The following is an 18135-nucleotide window of genomic DNA, read 5'->3' on the forward strand; positions in this document are numbered from 1 at the left end:
CCTGCCATCTCCCCACCTGCTGTCCCCCCCCCGCCCCCTGGCTCACTCCAACCTCCCCTGGGGTTTGCCCTGAGCCATGGGGAAGGTTTAAGGCTGTGGGGAGTGCACAGCAGTCCCTGGGCAGCCCTAGGGCCCTGGTGTGAGACCCCCTGGCCCAGAGACAGGTGCTGCTTCTCATCCCTTGGCTTGGCAGCAGGGTCAGCTGCCACTGGGAGCCTCCCTGAGCCAGGGGCAGGCGGCTGGGTTGGGGGCCTGGGGGCTTCTGCACTGCCCGATAGGGCTGGTGGCAGAAGCAAGGGTAGCAAAGAGCCCAGCAAGGAGAGCTCCAGGGGTGGGGGTGCACTTGGGCAGAGGCCCAGGTCCTCAAGGGTATTTAGGTGCCTAACTGGCATGGAAATCCATGGGCGTTAGGTGCCTAAATCCCTCAGAGGATCGGGGCCAGAGAAGTAAGGCGAGGAGGGCAGATCCATGGGGCAGAAGAGACGGTCTTTGCTCTGCAGCATCCTTCACCCTGGCCTGGGTTCTTCTTGGCTGCAAAACTGGCCAGGGGGCAGGAGCCCTGGGTTCTAGGCCTGGCTCTGCCTCTGCCTCTGGGTGACCTTGCTAGCCAGGCAAGCCACAGGAGGGGCAAGGGCTGCACAGGGGACAAGGAACTACCCCGGCCGGAATTAACCCCGCCCCTTTCCACTGATGAGGAGGGCTCAGATCCTAACCCCAAGCAGCAGCCCCTCCCAAGAGGGCTCCTTCCTCAGATAGGATGGGGCCCTGTCTGTAATTAGGGAAATTTGCACCCACGTAGCTTCCTTGCTGTTGAAACACTGGTACACACCCCTCAGGCAGACCCAGGGGTCCGTAAAACCAGGCTGGTATACTGCAGCGCAGCCCGATACGCAGCCCAGACCTGCAGCAAGGCACAAGCCGCAGGGCGGTACAAGGCTCCCCAGCTATGGAACGCAAAGGTGCTGGGACTAGGGGTGCTGCTGCACCCCCCGGCTTGAAGGGGTTTCCCTCGCATACAGGGTTTACAGTTTGGTTCAATGGCTCTCGGCACCCCCACTGCACACATTGTTCCAGCCCCCCTGGGGGACGCATCACGGGCCGACCAGCTGCGTCCCGGGGCTGGGAATTACGCTGAGCAGGGGCTCTATGCGGGCACCTGAGGCTAATACCTGTCCCTGCTGGCTCTCTTGCTGCGGGGGTAGGGATGAATTTCGTTTCATAGCCATGGTTTAATAAATGCCGAGTTAAAGTGAGGAAGTTTCTGGGGACGAACAGAGAGGGCTGATGCAGTGTTAAATGTTATATATACTAACACCTAGCTCCTTTCTAGCACAGTTCATCAGTCAATCTCAAAGTGCTCTACAGAAGAGGTCAGTACCATTATCTCTGTTTTATAGATGGGGAAACTGAGGCACAAGGAAGGGATGTTACTTGCTCAAAGTCACCTAGCAGAGCAGGGAATAGAAACCAGCCCAGCGCTCTATCCATTAGGAACACTGCCCCTCCGAGCAGCCGTTGCTCCTAAATACCTGTGCTGTCTCTGTTGGCAGTGGCTTTATCCTGAGGTAGCAGGCGTACCCAGCTTCTCATCAAGACGTCAGCCAGAGTTAAGGTGAGGGGCTTTTGGAAGGGTGATTTATTGCTGGTAGAATACAGTACGCTTTACACAGCAATAACTTGCCAAAAGAAATGCTCAGACACACAAACATGCCGGCCAGCTGCACCGAGTAGCTAGGGAAACGGACCGCAGCTGAAGGAAAATGGGCTCTCGATAGCACAGGGCTATGAAATGCATGTCCTGTGGGTGCCAGATTTCTCTCCCCAGGCCCACCGAGTGGTGGAATGCAGTGGGAATGCACAGGAGGTTGGTGGAGTGCACGGAGCAGTCCCAGAGCAGCTCCGGCCCTGTGCCATGGTGTTACGGGAGAGCACGGAGCAGTCCTGGAGCAGCGCCGGCCCCGTGCCATGATGTTACGGGAGAGCATGGAGCAGTCCCGGAGCAGCGCCGGCCCCGTGCCATGGTGTTACGGGAGAGCACGGAGCAGTCCCGGAGCAGCGCCGGCCCCGTGACATGGTGTTACTGGAGAGCACGGAGCAGCCCCGGAGCCATGCCGGCCCTGTGCCATGGTGTTACTGGAGAGCACGGAGCAGCCCCGGAGCTGTGCCGGCCCTGTGCCATGGTGTTACTGGAGAGCACAGAGCAGTCCCAGAGCAGCGCCGGCTCCGTGCCATGGTGTTACGGGAGAGCATGGAGCAGTCCTGGAGCAGCGCCGGCCCTGTGCCACGGTGTTACGGGAGAGCACGGAGCATGCTCCCTGTAGTGCTGGTCGCTGCACTGAGCCATGGGAGGAGTACAAGCCATGCTGCAAGCTCCCTGCTCCCCTGGCCAGCCTGGGCCAGCTGCAAATGCCAGTGTTGTCTCGAGAGCCATGGTAAGGGCATGGAGCAGCCCTCGCCTCACCAAGAGCCTGATCCAAAGGCCATGGAAGTAAGGTGGAGTCTTTCCACTGACTTGGCTGGGCTTTGGACCCGGCCACCCCAGAATTAGGCTACAGGGGTGGCGGGGAGGCGGGTGGGGATTGCTGCTATTATTAGATTGATATAAACAACGAAAAGGGCCTGAGTCCAGGCTCCAGAGGCCCTGCTGAAAATGATGGAAACAGAATGAGGTCGGCGATAGAATGCCCTTCCCTCGCCCCACACGGTTCGTCTAGCCCAGGCTACGTCGGCGGGTTGCCTGCTTTCATCCCCGTAGCATCCGAGCACTTTCCAGGCCTACATGAAGCAACCTGGCTCACGTCTGTCACATGTTGTCCTCTCCCCGAGGGGGAGAATTGTGTGTGCAGTGGAGTGTCAGGGCTGGGATTTGGTTTTTAATAGCCACACCTAGGCATGTTGCTCTGGGTGTACGTTAGAGGAGGCAGGTTGCTTTTGGAGGTGCGGGATGGTCCTTAGCTCTGGGGGTGTTCCTAGCGCCGTGTCAGCAGCCCCGAGAAGGCTCTGGCTCCTGCACAGATGAGCTTCACCCCAGTGGCTGAGAGTTGCACTGGGCCAGAGCAGGGGAGCGGTCGGCCTCGGTCTTCATCCGGAGCTTTCGGCTCGTGTCGCTATCCCATGGAGCGCCCTGAAGATAAGGACCACAGCCTTGAAATTGACTCTGTTCTGCGGGAAGCTGGCGCGGAGGACAGGTGGGATGGGCTCGCGGTGGCCTGTGGCTGGGGTGATGCGCTGCAGGGTTCTGGATAACTGGTGTTTCCTGCATGCAGACGGTTTCCTGCTCAGGTATACAACAGTGCTGGGAGCTAGCCAAGAAGTGACGACGGTGTGGATGACTGAGGTCAGGTCATCAGCTGGCAGGATGGGACGGAGTCTCCTCGCCAGCCGGAACGCAGAAAACGTTACATATGGAGCCATCTGTCTCTCACACCCAGCGACACCTGTAAGTCGATGTGTCTTGCAGCATGCTCTGAAGGTCAATAGACCAGGGTTATTTACACCTCACCCAGAACACTCTACTGGTACCCCCTCTTTTTCGGGTGACGGGGACGCCAGCTCACATGCCCCCGAAGATCATAACTGCAGAAGTGCGGCGGGGGGAAAGCGACGGGCTCTCAAGCAGCAAGAACCCGACTCACAGAGCACTTCAGAGCTCAAACCAACACCTCCCATTCAATTTGGGAACAGCCAGGCAGCCGGCGCAGGTCAGGAGCCCTGGTGCCAGGCTGCCGGTGAGAAGCATCGCTCAGTAGGCAGGTGGCTGCTTTCTGCCCTGGCTGGTGTTTCCAGGCTGACCTACGGCTCGAGAGCCCTGGAGGGCACATTGCAACAGTCCAGGCTGAGGGGACCGGGGCCTGGGTCACCATAGCCGGGTGAGCAGCACTGCCGGTATACTCCTGGGCCCTCAGAAAAGCCAACCCTGGCCAGGAGAAGGCAGCACGTAGCCCAGACAAGCTCACCAAGCAGCAAGCAGTGCACTGGGGGCAGGAGCGGTTTGCACCGCCGGCGGGATTGTGCCTGTGAGTAGAGATGGCGGCAAGGGGCTGTCTACCCGCTGCACTTGTGTCGTGACCCCACAGCTCAGCCCACGCTTTTAAGCTGCTCGTGGCTGGGTCCAGCCTTCTTGCCCGTTGCGGGAGGGGAAGCACACCATGCTGGATGGGATCCGGTGGCCCCGCCCATTTCCCAGATGGCCACGCCCCCTGCTGCACAGCGCAGGAGAGGTGGGTATTCTACTGTGCCCATTATGGCCAGCCATTTGGGGTGGCTGACGTATGGGTTCCGGGCAGCACCACACCCAGGCAGTGTGACTGGGCCCAGGGCTGCTCATGCACACGCTGCTCGGCACTGCACATTGCTCCCCCCGGACACAGAAGTCCCTGCCTCGGAGAGCTCCCCTTAGCCAATACAAGCCTGCTGTTAACACTGCACCCACAAAGCCATGGGGGCTCTGGACTCGCTGACAAAAGCTCCCCAGCTCAAAGCTGCATTGCTGGAGACTTCCATGGCCCTGGGATCTGGGCATCCCAGAGCCAACCCCAGGGGCTCCCTAGGCTGTGTTTCCTGGGACCAAGGCTCTGTGTTTCTGGACGTGTGCGTTTCTCTGCTCTCCCTCCGTGGAGCTCTCCACTCAGCTCTGCGCCGATCCCCAACATCTGGGCTCCCTAGCTTCTGTCTGTGCCACGCTCTGAACATGCAAAGGGCTCGGGGTGGCAGGAAGGAGCCACTCCGCAAGGATCTGTGCAAAGGGAACCGCAGGCGTCCCCTAAGAAAACCACGCCCGGCCTGGCTGGTGCTCCCATCTCCTCGCTGTGCCCAAGGCTGCTTCCCCTCCACCCCGTGGCCAGCGGGGGGTGATTTCCTGGCTGGCGAAGAGGTGCCCAAAGCTGCGAGGACTTTGGAACTTCCAGCACGGACTCCAGTGACTCACGGGGGGGAAAGAAAGAGCCAAGCCCTCCCCAAAGTCTTGTGACGATCCGAGCACTTTCCCATGACTAATCCCCCCGCTCGGCACCCCCTCCAGCGGAGCCGCGTTGGGCAGGCTGCCGGCGCTTTGCTCTGGCTAAGGCCTGTCGGCCCCGGGGAATTACTTTTCATAATCTGTGGAAACATCTCATAATTCACGTTAGACACGGGGATTACGAATATTCCGGCAATATTTGCACAACTGGCTCTCGGCACTCGCCCAGCCAAGCCTGAGGGGAGTGGGGGGACTCTCAGGTACGGGCTGGGGGATGCGAGGGGGGAGCAGCTGTCTTTCGTCTGTAACACATGGACTTTATTATTTTCTCATGTTCGCTCTGGAGCAGCCCCGGCTGGCGAGCTGCGCTCGCTGCTCGGCTGTTCCACGTGGAACCGTTCTCCGGGAGAGCGAAGGCCGGGGAAGTCAGGCCGCGATGCCAGCACGGCTCCCTGGGCTGGGAAACATGAGGAGGAGCTGGGATAGAGGCGTGCCAGGGCACGGAGAGCCACGCTGCGGGCTTGCGTCAGGCCTGAGCAACAGGGTGCAAAAGAGGCCAAGCATTACTGAGCCAGAAATCCGCTGGCTGTCAGTCTGTCTGTCCTATGCCAGCTCTAGCCACGGCACACAGGGCACACGCTGGCTGTCAGTCTGTCTGTCCTGTACCAGCCTTAGCCACGGCACACAGGGCACACGCTGGCTGTCAGTCTGTCTGTCCTGTACCAGCTCTAGCCACGGCACACAGGGCACACGCTGGCTGTCTGGCTGTCAGTCAGATGCGCATTACGGAAGTAGATTCTGGCCAAAGAGCGAGTGGGTTCTGCACCCCAGAGGTGGGACTTGGGGGGGCCCCAGATGCTGAGCAGAGCCTGTGGGCCAGAGGAGAGTCTGGACCGCAGAAGCACATCTCCTCCTCCACCCCAGACAGGAGGAAGGGATTTCCCCAGGCTGCCAGGAACCAGAGCCGATTTCTCATCCACATGCAGAAAGGAAAAACCGGGCCAGGCCTGGGGGATGGGGAGAGACAGCAGCGAGGAGCCCACCCCATGCAGCGACCTGGATCAAGAAAGGAACCACAGACAGACCCTGGGGCTTGGGCCCCAAGCACAGCCTGTGACCCCATCCTGGGTGGGTCGTGCCTACGCACCCCTGATAGACGCCAGCGGGGCCTGTCTTTTCCCTGCACCTTGGCAATGTTCTGTCTGGCGTGGGCCTGCAATCTGAGTCATCTGGCTCGCTCCTAGCCAGACTCTTGGGTAGCTGAGCTGGGGGGGATGGTTCCTTGGTGCTCTCGATAGTGGGCATCAAGCTACATAATCTGGGGGACTCTAAATCCCAACCAGTGAGGCTCCCTGCCTGGGCATGGGGGGCAATGGGGCTGGAGCAGAGCCTGTGTGTGCTCCCACGGGAGCCTGGCAGGGAGAGGGCACTGCACTGGGGCAGGGGGGAGGACCACACGGGAGAGGCAAGTTCTGGGAACTCCCGTTCTGGGAGGACACCAAGGCTCCTCTTCCTGCTAACCCCGCTCGGAGGTTTCCCAGCGGGAAGTGCCGATGCAGCACCAGCCACGCGCCGTGTGGGAGCACGGCCACTTTGTCCCTGTTTGGGTTGAAAAAGCCTCAGAACTTGAAGAGCACAGGAAGGTGAGAGCTGCCAGGCCGGGCCAGCCCAGCGGTCCTGCTAGCCCACTCCCCGGGCTCCGACAGTGGCTGGGGCCAGCATACTTCCATCTAGAACAGCATTCATTAGTGTCAAAGCCACGAAGCGCTCCAGGCCCGAAACACCTTTTGTCAGAAACTTCATTTCATGGGGCGTTTTGAAATGTCAACTCTTTGTTCTGAGTTGGCGCGAAGGGACGTCTCAGCGACTGGCATTTGCTCTGCATCTCTCCCCGCTCTCGTCCAAAGCCCTGGAGCTGGGATTTGCTGTGTGTCATGTAAACCCCCAGCTGCCCCGAGCCAACCTTTACTCACTCTCCCTGGGACTCCACAGGCCTCCGGGGAGCCCTGGAACAACAGGGATCTATAAAAGGTCCACTACATCAGCACAGGGCTTCCTCTTCCCCTGCACAGGGGGTGAACTGGTCCAGAACAGAGCCCCTGCGGGTGGATTCAATAAAACCTCAGCTTTAGAGAACATCTTTCATCCAAAGAGGCCCCAGGCAGTTAGCTACATCCAGGAACTGCTGCATCTGGCACTGATGTGCAGCCACCTCTGGGGTAGGACACAGCAGCTGTTTAACAGCTCACAGCAATGCTGGGATGTAGTCCCCCCACCGCGCTGTCTTCACTCAAATCCCTCCTTGGAAAGTCTGGCCCTGTGAATCTCCTGAAGGAAGGAGATTGTTACAGAACGTACACAGCAGCATAGCTTTGAGCCTAGCCCACCACCCCGGGCCCTGCCGTCGGAGCGGCTCTGGCTCCCTTGGGCCAGGGCTGCACCCTCCCAGGCTTGGTGTGGGGTGGAGCAGGCTGACGGCACTCAGAGAAAGAGAAGTGTTTGGCGATGCAGCAGGCCGTGGCAGAGCTGTGTCCGGCGGGGACACCAGGGTTACGGCCTGTGTTTTTGTGACGAGTGCTGTGGGATCTTTCCCAGCACACCACCTCCTAACACCCACCTGGGGTCAGTCCTGGCTGGGCGGAGAGCATCCCCGGATGATCCCTCCCACCGCTCTTTGCAGCGCAGCACCCCGTCGGGTCAGACTTGGCTGGATGCAGAGCACCCCCCAACGGAGTGGCTCACACCGCTCCCTGAATTTTCAGCAGCGGTCTCCCATCTGCCTGCTGGCCTGGTGGCTCCCGCTGAGCTAGCAAGGCCGGTGGGGATCAAAGCCTGCGGAGTCCCTGTGCCCAGCAAGGGGCATTCTCGCTGGAGGGGAGGGGCTCTTGTTTGGAGTCAGGATTAGCAGCATTAGAAAGGGAAGACTTAATGACACCAGTTGTGCTGTGGAATTGTGTTTGCCAGGGGATGGGCAGCGGCGGGTTCCCAGCATCCCCCCCCCCCAGGAGCCCTGCCACACAAGCAGAGCCAGGACACACAAATATTTGTGCCCAGACTTCACAGGACAGTGAGAAGGAATTTCATTCCTGCACCCACCTGCTCCTCCCACAGGACGGCATTAACCCTTCACGGCCAGCTCAACCAGGGGCAGGCTCAGCTTGAGGCCCACGAGCTCAAGAAGGAGCTCCGGCCTTGCTTGGGCTCACTGGAAGGGGGGACCCTGGAATTCCCCCCCTGCAAAGCTCCAGCCCTTAGTCTGGGGGGCAGGCAAGGGTGCTGGGTGCCCTCTGGCACAGGAATGGTGGCTGGGATGGTGGGGCTCATGGACGCCTCTTGAAGGGAGGGGGCAGGCTCCCGTTGGCGTTGGCTTTCCCTCCCCGTACGAATGTAGCTCCGGTTCTTGCTGTTTAGAAAGTGCCCAGTCGCCATGGAAAGATAAATTAGGCAATTAACCCCGAGACGCCCTTCCCTTGGCTCAGCCACTGTGAGCCCACGTCCAGACAGGTCCCGGTCCCCCCAACCCAGGGCCACCCCCGTCCAGGTAGCACCCTCTTGAGCACAGCTCTCCCTGCCCGTGATTGGTGCCAAGCTCTGGTTCAAAGCCCGGCTGAAATCATGGCCCAAGTTCCTAGGCCAGAGCCAGCCCCTGGGGAGCCGGGGTCCAGCGCTTGGATTTTAATGTGTTGCCCTCCTGCAGAGGTTACTGGGGGTGGGGTGGGGGGGTTAATTAGGAGAGACGGGCTGGCTGGGCTGGTCCCTGGGAGGGACAGCACTCTCCTGCCATCCATATTAGCCTCCTCCCGGGTCTCCCCCCCGCAGCGGTGTAACAGTCCCATTCATTAGAGGCTTGGAGTGCCCAGTCCATCAGGAGAGTGACAGGACCTCTCAGTAGGGCCCAAGGATGTGTGTGTGGGGGGGAGTCAGCATGGGCCCCACGGGGGGACTCCTAGTGATGCCTGAAATAGCAGCCCTTGCAGCTGGGGGATGGAGAGTGTCACAACTGCGCTCAGGGCATCCTGTCCTGTGGTCCCTGGGCCAGGCCGGCTCTGGGAGGCCCTGGAGAGCACTCCCCGGTGTGCCGCAGCCCTCTCCCACAGCCACTATTCAGAATTTCTGCGCTAGGCCCAGTGAAGAGGCAGGTTTCCTGTTTACCAAGATCATAAACAGCTAAGCCCTGGGGCGGCTCGTGTTTGACAGAACCGTGGTGGGACAGAGAGCCCTGGGGCGGCTCACAGTCTGGCAGAACCACGGTGGGACAGAGAGCTCTGCGGCGGCTCACGGTCTGACAGAACCATGGCGGGACAGAGAGCCCCGGGGCGGATCGTGTCTGACAGAACAGTGGCTGGACAGAGAGCCCTGGGGTGGCTCGTGGTCCGACAGACTGTGGCGGGACAGAGAGCCCCAGGGCAGCTCGCGGTCCCACAGAACCGTGGTGGGACAGAGAGCTCTGTGGCGGCTCGTGGTCTGACAGAACCGTGGCGGGACAGAGAGCCCCAGGGTGGCTCGTGGTCTGACAGACTGTGGCGGGACAGAGAGCCCCGGGGCGGCTCGTGGTCCAACAGAACTGTGGCTGGACAGAGAGCCCTGGGGTGGCTCGTGGTCCGACAGACTGTGGCGGGACAGAGAGCCCCGGGGCGGCTCGTGGTCCCACAGAACCGTGGTGGGACAGAGAGCTCTGTGGTGGCTCGTGGTCCGACAGAACCATGGCTGGACAGAGAGCCCCAGGGTGGCTCGTGGTCTGACAGACTGTGGTGGGACGGAGAGCCCCAGGGTGGCTCGTGGTCCGACAGACTGTGGCGAGACAGAGAGCCCTGGGGCGGCTCGTGGTCTGACAGACTGTGGCGGGACAGAGAGCCCTGTGGTGGCTCGTGGTCTGACAGAACCGTGGCGGGACAGAGAGCCCCAGGGTGGCTCGTGGTCTGACAGACTGTGGCGGGACAGAGAGCCCCGGGGCGGCTCGTGGTCCGACAGAACCGTGGCTGGACAGAGAGCCCTGGGGTGGCTCGTGGTCCGACAGACTGTGGCGGGACAGAGAGCCCTGGGGCGGCTCGTGGTCCCACAGAACCGTGGTGGGACAGAGAGCTCTGTGGTGGCTCGTGGTCCGACAGAACCATGGCTGGACAGAAAGCCCCAGGGTGGCTCGTGGTCTGACAGACTGTGGTGGGACGGAGAGCCCCAGGGTGGCTCGTGGTCCAACAAACTGTGGCGGGACAGAGAGCCCTGGGGCGGCTCGTGGTCTGACAGACTGTGGCGGGACAGAGAGCCCTGTGGTGGCTCGTGGTCCGACAGAACCGTGGCTGGACAGAGAGCCCCAGGGTGGCTCGTGGTCTGACAGACTGTGGCGGGACAGAGAGCCCCGGGGCGGCTTGTGGTCCGACAGAACCGTGGCTGGACAGAGAGCCCCAGGGTGGCTCGTGGTCCGACAGACTGTGGCGGGACAGAGAGCCCCAGGGTGGCTCGTGGTCCCACAGAACCGTGGCGGGACAGAGAACATCCCGATGCCCCCCAAACACCCCCTAGTCCAGACCTCAGGGGCTGGGAACCTACTGAGACTGGTGCCTCGGATGAAGGATGCCCTTCCCGCAGAGCAGTGAGCAGGCGTTTGCTGTGTCGCTCTCCAGCTTTCTCGAATGGGCCGGGGTGTCCAGCTGCTCCAGTTTGGTTTCATCTGGAGCTGAACTGAGCTCTCCCTCCAGGGCCCAGCTGGGTCAATGTGGGGCTGGGGGAGTGCGCTACTGCCTAGCCCCACTCCCTGGGGCAGGGGCTAGGGTGCAAGTCCCCCATTGGGGCCAGGATTGCCCCATGTGCTTTATTCCTTCCTATTCTTTACTCCTGTGCCGTGCTGTTCCCCAGCCCTGGCTAACGGAGGCACGTGGAACCCAGCAGTGGCCAGTTCCCTGGGCTCCCAACGACCCGTGTCTGCTCTGGGGACAGACCTGGGTGCTGCGGGGGCAGTCCAATGTACTATGGGCCCTGTGGAGCCCACCCAGCGTTTCCCCCACTCGCTAGCAGCCTGGGCACCTCAGCCGCCATGTTGCATGGGCCTAGCCTGCCCCGCACAGAGCGGGCCGCACAGTGGTCAAACCCCCGAGTACCAGGTCTCACTCCAGGGAAGTTGAGTCCCCCTCGGGCGGCAGGTCCTCTCCCTGTAGGGAGGTTGCTTTCAACCCGCCCCCCACATCCCGGCCTGCCGGCATTTCTGTGGGATGCCGGGAGAGGAGGTTGGGTGCAGGTGGCGGGAGAAAGGGTTGGAGCTGGGTCCCCAGGGAAGCGTGTGAGAAGGGGGCAGGGGGCAGCTGGCAGGGGGTGTGCTGAGGGAGGGGATTGGAGCTCCAGGCCCCTGGTCCTGAAAGAAGGGGGAGCGGGGCAGCTGGCGGGGGGGTGTGCTGGGGAAGTTTGGGAGGGGATTGGAGCTGGGTCCTCAGGGAGCCTGAGAGGCGTAGGGCCGTGAATGAGGTGCTGGTGGCTGTGTTTATCCTCCAAACGAATGTTTATTATTAATTTGCAAATGTAAAATTGGCGTGAGGAGGGGGTGGCAGCTCGTCAGGGCGAGAGCTCGCAGGGGCAATGAGGTGCTGATGGGCTCCATGGCTGTGACCTGAGACAGGGGCCCAGCTGAGCTCCCCCACCTGGCCGGGTTCCCTCGGGACGATGGACCCCCCAGCGGCCCCGGCTGTACGCTGCAAAGACTCCAGGGCAGAACAGTGTGATGTGGAAGCCGGTCAGCATGCGAGTGGGGGTGTGCATAGATTGGCTCTATCTGTGCCCCCCATACATGTTGAACCCCCCCACATGCCCGCACAGTCCCTGTTCGCCCCACGGGCAGAATCCTGAGAGCTGCACCCCCATTTGAACGGCCCCGTTGGCAGGTCCCAGGGGGCCAGGAAGGAGAAAGCCAGAGGGGTGCACCCTGTCACCGGCCTGTCGCCTGCGCTGGGCTCCAGATTCATGCAGTGGCATTCTGCACTCCCTGCCCGCTCCTGGTGCTGGTCTCCCCCATGGCAGGGAGCCCCAACCCCTGTGTGCGCCCCCTTTGCCCAGCTCCCCATGCCACCCCCTGCAGCCCATCTCCCTGCACTGCCCTCCACCCAGCCTGAGCACAGCTGGCCCATGAGCAAACAGAGCTGTTTGCTTTGCTGGCAGATTAGCAGCCCACAGTCAATCCCCTTTGTCCGCTTGACTTTCTCTTTTATGATGGGATCTTTATGGCAGCAGGGGCTTCAAAGGGCCTGGGGGCTTCCCCTCAGCTCCCCCCACCCCAGGCACCTGGAAGTGGCCTGTAGCTTCCCATCTCCCCCTGCAGCTAGTGCTAACATTCTGGCCCAAATGCCAGTGTGGGAACCACCAGGGCTGCAGCTGTGGGTGGCCTTCCAGCTGCCTTTGGGAGGGGGAAGACAGGCGCCGCTGGGGGGCATAGGACAGGGAAGGGCTCAGTGGAGATGGCACCTGACTGCACGGGAAAGGGCTTGAGTGAAGTTGCAGAAAGAATCCCCCAGAGCCAGCTCCCCCTTCCTGGCTCGGTCATTCACACCCATGCAAACTGAATGCAAATGGCTCCCACCAGGGGGAAAGAGGAGAATCCTGGCCTGGGAGCAATTGTCACCCACTCTGCCCAGGTGTAAATGACGATGCCAGGTGCCAGAGGGTGGCGCCCATCCCTCTGTCACCAATGCAGCAGCAATGCAATGGGCCCCTCCCACCCACCTGCGCCAAGACCCCTTCTGTCCCTCGCCCAGGCTTTGCTTTGAGTGCTCCTCTCACCTGGAACAATTGGTCCCCATATTCCAGCAGCTGTGACCGGGCAAGTGCTGGCAGGGCAGGGCCTCGGAGCAAGGTGACACCTCTGAGCCCAGTTTCCATAGCAGCTGAAAGATGGGCACTCATGTTCCAAGCACAGAGGCACTCGTCCAGCCGGGGGCATTCGGTCCTTGGGGCCCATTTGCAGCTTGGGCTTTGCTAAAGCTTTTGGTACCAAGCAGGGAGATATGCCACTGGTCAGCCCAGCAACTGGGCAGAGCCCCACCTAGCCTATTCACACAGGGACTCCAAAGGGAAGAGCCCTGTTGGGATTCATGCTGGAGATCTATAGGCGACAGGCCCTATATCCCATTCCCTGACCCCCACCCACCACCCAGCCGTTCCTCCAAACCAGAGCAGATTGCAGCATTGGCATCACATGGGTTACAGCTAGCAAGAAACAAAAGCCAACAAGAAGAGTTCTTTAAATACATTAGGAGCAAGAGAAAGATGAAGGAAAGTGCAGGTCCGCTACTTAGCATGGAAGGAAACTAATAACTGGTGACATTAAGAAGACTGAGGTGTTTAATGCCTATTTTGCTTCAGTCTTCACTAAAAAGGTTAATGGTGACCAGATACTCAACAATGAATAATACTGACAAGGGGGAAGGAACACCAGGGATAGAACAGGTTCAAGAAAATTTAGCTAGGTTAGATGCATTCAAGTCGGCAGGGACTGATGAAATTCATCCCAGGGCAAGTAAGGAACTAGCTGGAGCAATCTCCGCTCCGTTAGCAATTATCTTGGAGAACTCCTGGAGGACGGGTGAGGAGCCAGAGGCCTGGAGAAGGGCAAACATAAGACCTGACATTAAAAAGGACAAAGAGGACCCAGGGAATTCCAGACCTCTCAGCCGAACTTCAAGACCTGGACAGATACTGGACCCAGTGATTACACACTCAATTTGTAAGCCCCTCGAGGGTGTCAGGGTTGTAAGCTATAGCAAACAGGAACGCGTCAAGAACAAGCCGTGCCAAACCAACCTCATTTCCTTCGTGGCCAGACCTGCTGGCCTAGCGGCTGGTGGGGAAGCAGCCGTGAGAGATCTTGATTTGAGTAAGGCTTTTCACACCGTCCCACACGTGACATTCTCATAAGCAAACGAGGCAGCCTCGGAGGAGAGCAGGGCAGAGAGGGAGGTCTGGGAGCCCCAGGTGTAGAGAAGGCAGCAGATGAGGTCACCCACGTAAGAGTCTAGAGCAGGGGACCAAGCCCAGCACCCTGAGGTGCAGCAGCTGAGCAGGGGAGAGATGATGCTGAAGGGGAGCTAGCAAGAGCACGGGGCTTGAAAGCTCCAGAGGGAGGGGAGGGGGAGTACAGAGCAAAGGGCCTGAGACGTAGCCAGGAGGAGGAAGTCACTCAAAGCAGGGTGACAAGCACTGATCCCCAGTACATACCTCTCTGTTGGCTCCCATGTGATCTGCCCACCCATGGTGGCTCAGATCTCAATAGCCGATGCCCCCAAAAGTCCCAGAGCAGCCAAGACACTTTGCAAAATATCCATCTAGATAGCACTTCACTTACCACTGACCTGCAGCCAGCAGCTGTTTAATAGCAACCCCGGGCATTGCTTTGGGATAGGAAGGGAGGAACAGTCCCTTTGAAAGGGAGGGGTGATTCCTGGGATCAGAAGGATCTCCCAGAGCTAGAGTTTTGCCAGGATGTGGGGTTCAAGCCCTCTGATTCTCAGAAAAGGGTCCCAGAATCACAGGAGGGGCTGCACGAAGCATGATCTGGGAGTATGGGACAGCTCAGTTAATAAGCAGCAGTAACTCAGCCTGTCCTGCAAACAGCCCTTGCCCCAGCGCCAAGATTGAGGCAGCTCTGGGTGTGGCCTTTTATGTAAATTATTCCACACACTAATTTGCATGTCTCAATTGACTTCCGCTTATGGTCAATGCACCCTGCCCCAAGCAGTGGCATGGGCAGGACATGGAGCTGCAAACGTGGAGCTGGCAGCTGTAGCTGGGGAGGAGTGAATCCAGGATGAGTGGGGGCTGGGGAGCCGGGATCCACGGGGGTGTGTGTAGGGTGGAGGGTACTCTCGGGGAGAGGTAGGTGCTAGTTGGGATCGACCTCCACCACTACAGGATCCACCCTGGGGCTGGGGGGAGCAGCAAGAGGGGAGAGGCAGAACAGCTGATCCCAGGAGCCAGATGGACCACTTATAGCTCTGTTGAAGGTGCCCCCGTCCAGCTAATACACAGGCAGAGCTGGTCATCCGGCTCCTACCAGGCCTGCAGCCTACACCACAGCTGGGGCTGGGGTAGAAATAGCAGGCTTTATAGGGGCATCTTATTTCCCATCAGGCGTAGCTTCCTTAAAGAAACAGGCACACTAGTGTAGCCTACTCCAAGTTGCAACCCCTGCTCTGAGTCCTCGGCTCATGATCTCCCAAAGTCCCTCCTTTTAGGAGTCCGTCCACGCAAGCGCAAACCCTTCTGGTCGCCCCTGCGTATGACAGAGTAATGGCACCCAGCACCCCCGTCCACCTGGGAGACTAGGAAGAAAGAGAAGGCAGGAAACGAGGCCTGCAAGGAGGGGGAGAGACAGCACAAGCCTTCATTCATACCAGGTAGGTCTCCTTCCCCTATTACCAAGCCCACCCAAAGCCCTATGGTATCATAGCTTCCCAGCTCCCTCCCCTGCGGCAACTCTGTTCACCCCATGCAGGAAGAATCAGTTTCCAGCTAAATGTGGCCTAGATGAAATTACTGTAACGTGGGCGCATAACTGGTTGAAACACCGTCCTTAGCGAGTAGTTATCAATGGTTTGCTGTCAAACTGGGAGGATGTATCTAGTGGGCTCCTGAAAGGTTCTGTCGTGGGTCTGGTACCATTCAGCTTTGTCATTAATAACTTGGAAAATGGAGTGGAGGACATCCTTATAACATTTGCCGATGACACCAAGCTGGGAGGGGTTGCAAGCACTTTGGAGGACAGGATTAGAATTCAAAAAGACCTTGACAAACTGGAGAATTGGTCTGAAGACAACAAGATGAAATTCAATAAAGACAAGTGCAAAGTACTTCACTTAGGAAGGAAAAATCAAATGCACAGCCATGAAATGGGGAATAACTGGCTAGGTGGTCGTACTGCTGGAAAGGATCAGAGGTTAGAGTGGATCACGAATTGAATATGAGTCATCAGTGTGATGCATGTGCAAACAAGGCTAAGATCGTTCTGGGACATATGAACAGGAGTGTCATATGTAAGACACTGAGAAGTGCTCTACTCGGCATTTGGGAGACCTCGGCTGGAGTACTCCATTCTGGACACCATTTTAGGAAAGAGGTGGATAAACTGGAGAGAGCCCAGAAGACAGCAAAGAAAGGTTTAGAAAACCTGACCTATGAAGGAAGGTTACAAAAGTGGGTCTGTTTAGTCTAGAGAAAAGAAGGCGGAGGGGCGACATGACAACAGTCTTCAAATATGTTAGGGGCTGTTATAACGAGGGCTGTGCGATCAACTGTTCTCCTTGTCTACTGGAGGTAGGACAAGTAGGAATGGGCTTAATCTTCAGCAAGGGAGATTTAAGTTAGACATTAGGAAAAACTTTCTAACTCCAGGTAGTTAAGCTCTGGAACAGGCTTCCAAGGGAGGTTGTAGAATCCTTGTCATTGCAGGGTATAAAAACAGATCAGACAAATATCTGTCCAGGGTGGTCATAGAATATTAGGGTTGGAAGAGACCTCAGGAGGTCATCTAGTCCAACCCCCTGCTCAAAGCAGGACCAACCCCAGCTAAATCATCCCAGCCAAGGCTTTGTCGAGCTGGGCCTTAAAAACCTCTAAGGATGGAGATTCCACCACCTCCCTAGGTAACCCGTTCCAGTGTTTCACCACCCTCCTAGTGAAATAGTGTTTCCTAATATCCAACCTAGACCTCCCCAACTGCAACTTGAGACCATTACTCCTTGTTCTGTCATCTGCCACCACTGAGACCAGCCAAGCTCCATCCTCTTCGGAATCTCCCTTCAGGTAGTTGAAGGCTGCTATCAAATCCCCCTTCATCCTTCTCTTCTGCAGACTAAATAACCCAAGTTCCCTCAGGCTCTCTTCGTAAGTCATGTGCCCCAGCCCCCTAATCATTTTCATTGCCCTCCGCTGGACTGTCTCCAATTTGTCCACATCTCTTCTGTAGTTGGGGGACCAAAACTGGACACAGTACTCCAGGTGTGGCCTCACCAATGCCGAATAAAGGGGAATAATCTCTTCCCTCGATCTGCTGGCAACGCTCCTACTAATACAGCCCAATATGCCATTGGCCTTCTTGGCAACAAGGGCACTTCTAGGTTTACTTGGTCCTGCATCAGTGCAGGGGGGCTGGACTTGATGACCTCTCAAGGGCCGTTCCAGACCTACATTGCTGTGATTCTGTGATGGCTCAGGACATTGGTTTCCCGTCTCATTCAAAAGGCGGCGACTGCAGCCACACAGTGCCCCCAAGCACTGCCCTGGGGCATTGGGGTCAGCCCCAACTGCGAGGCGAGAACCACCCCCGCTGGCTCCCCCACCTGGCTCCCTGCAGCACCCTGTGGTCCCGGGGCACTGGAGCCGAGAGGAGCACGCCCCCTACCCCACTGCCTACAGCAGTGCCTGAACTCTGCCTTCCCCGCTCTCGCCAGGCCACGCCGGGGGGAGCCCAGCACCCAGGCGCTCTCCCGCTGGCTCAGAGACGGGGCAGGCCGGGGCCAGGTAGATCCGCTGCAGAGATTTTGCCCAGTGAGAGCCCAGCCTGAGCTGCCCCTGTCCAGCTGAGGCTGCAGCAGGACACTGTGACTTCTAGCTGCCAGTCACTGTGCTGGGGAGCCAGAGGGACACATGTCACTGGACTCTGACAGGGCTGGCAGACAGGCCAAGGGGCTGCCTAGGGCCAGGGCTGCAAGGTAACAGTGGCCCCCCCATCTCCCATGGTTTCAGATGAAGCTACCTGCCGCCACCTAGTGGCAAGCGAGTGACACCGTTGGCACCGTTTTCTTCTTCTCAGCGTAGGACGGGTTGGGATTTCATCCACCTGCCCCCCTGACGCTGTCCCCATGGCAAGGGGCAGGATCATCCCCTTTGGGATCGGGGCTGCTTGTATTCTGAATGCCCCTGTGTCACCCAGGGGCCCCCGCCAGCCACTGCCTCATGCACAGCCCTGCGTGAGCAATTACTGAATGCTGGGGTAGATTTGGGAGGGGCCCCTGTTCGGCAAACGCTGATTCAGGCCCACAATGCTGCATGCAGGGGTTGGCCCGGACACCCTCCACTACACACTATGGGGGTCTGATGTCCCGAGAGCGGGTGATGCTCAGTCTAGGCCCTGGGGAAAGGTCTGCGATGGGAGCCGGAGCGTGGTGTCAGCCTGAGAGCTGAGACACTCCACAGAGTGCAGT

Source organism: Lepidochelys kempii, chromosome 9 (assembly GCF_965140265.1).
Source record: "Lepidochelys kempii isolate rLepKem1 chromosome 9, rLepKem1.hap2, whole genome shotgun sequence".
Taxonomy (NCBI): Eukaryota; Metazoa; Chordata; order Testudines; family Cheloniidae; genus Lepidochelys; species Lepidochelys kempii.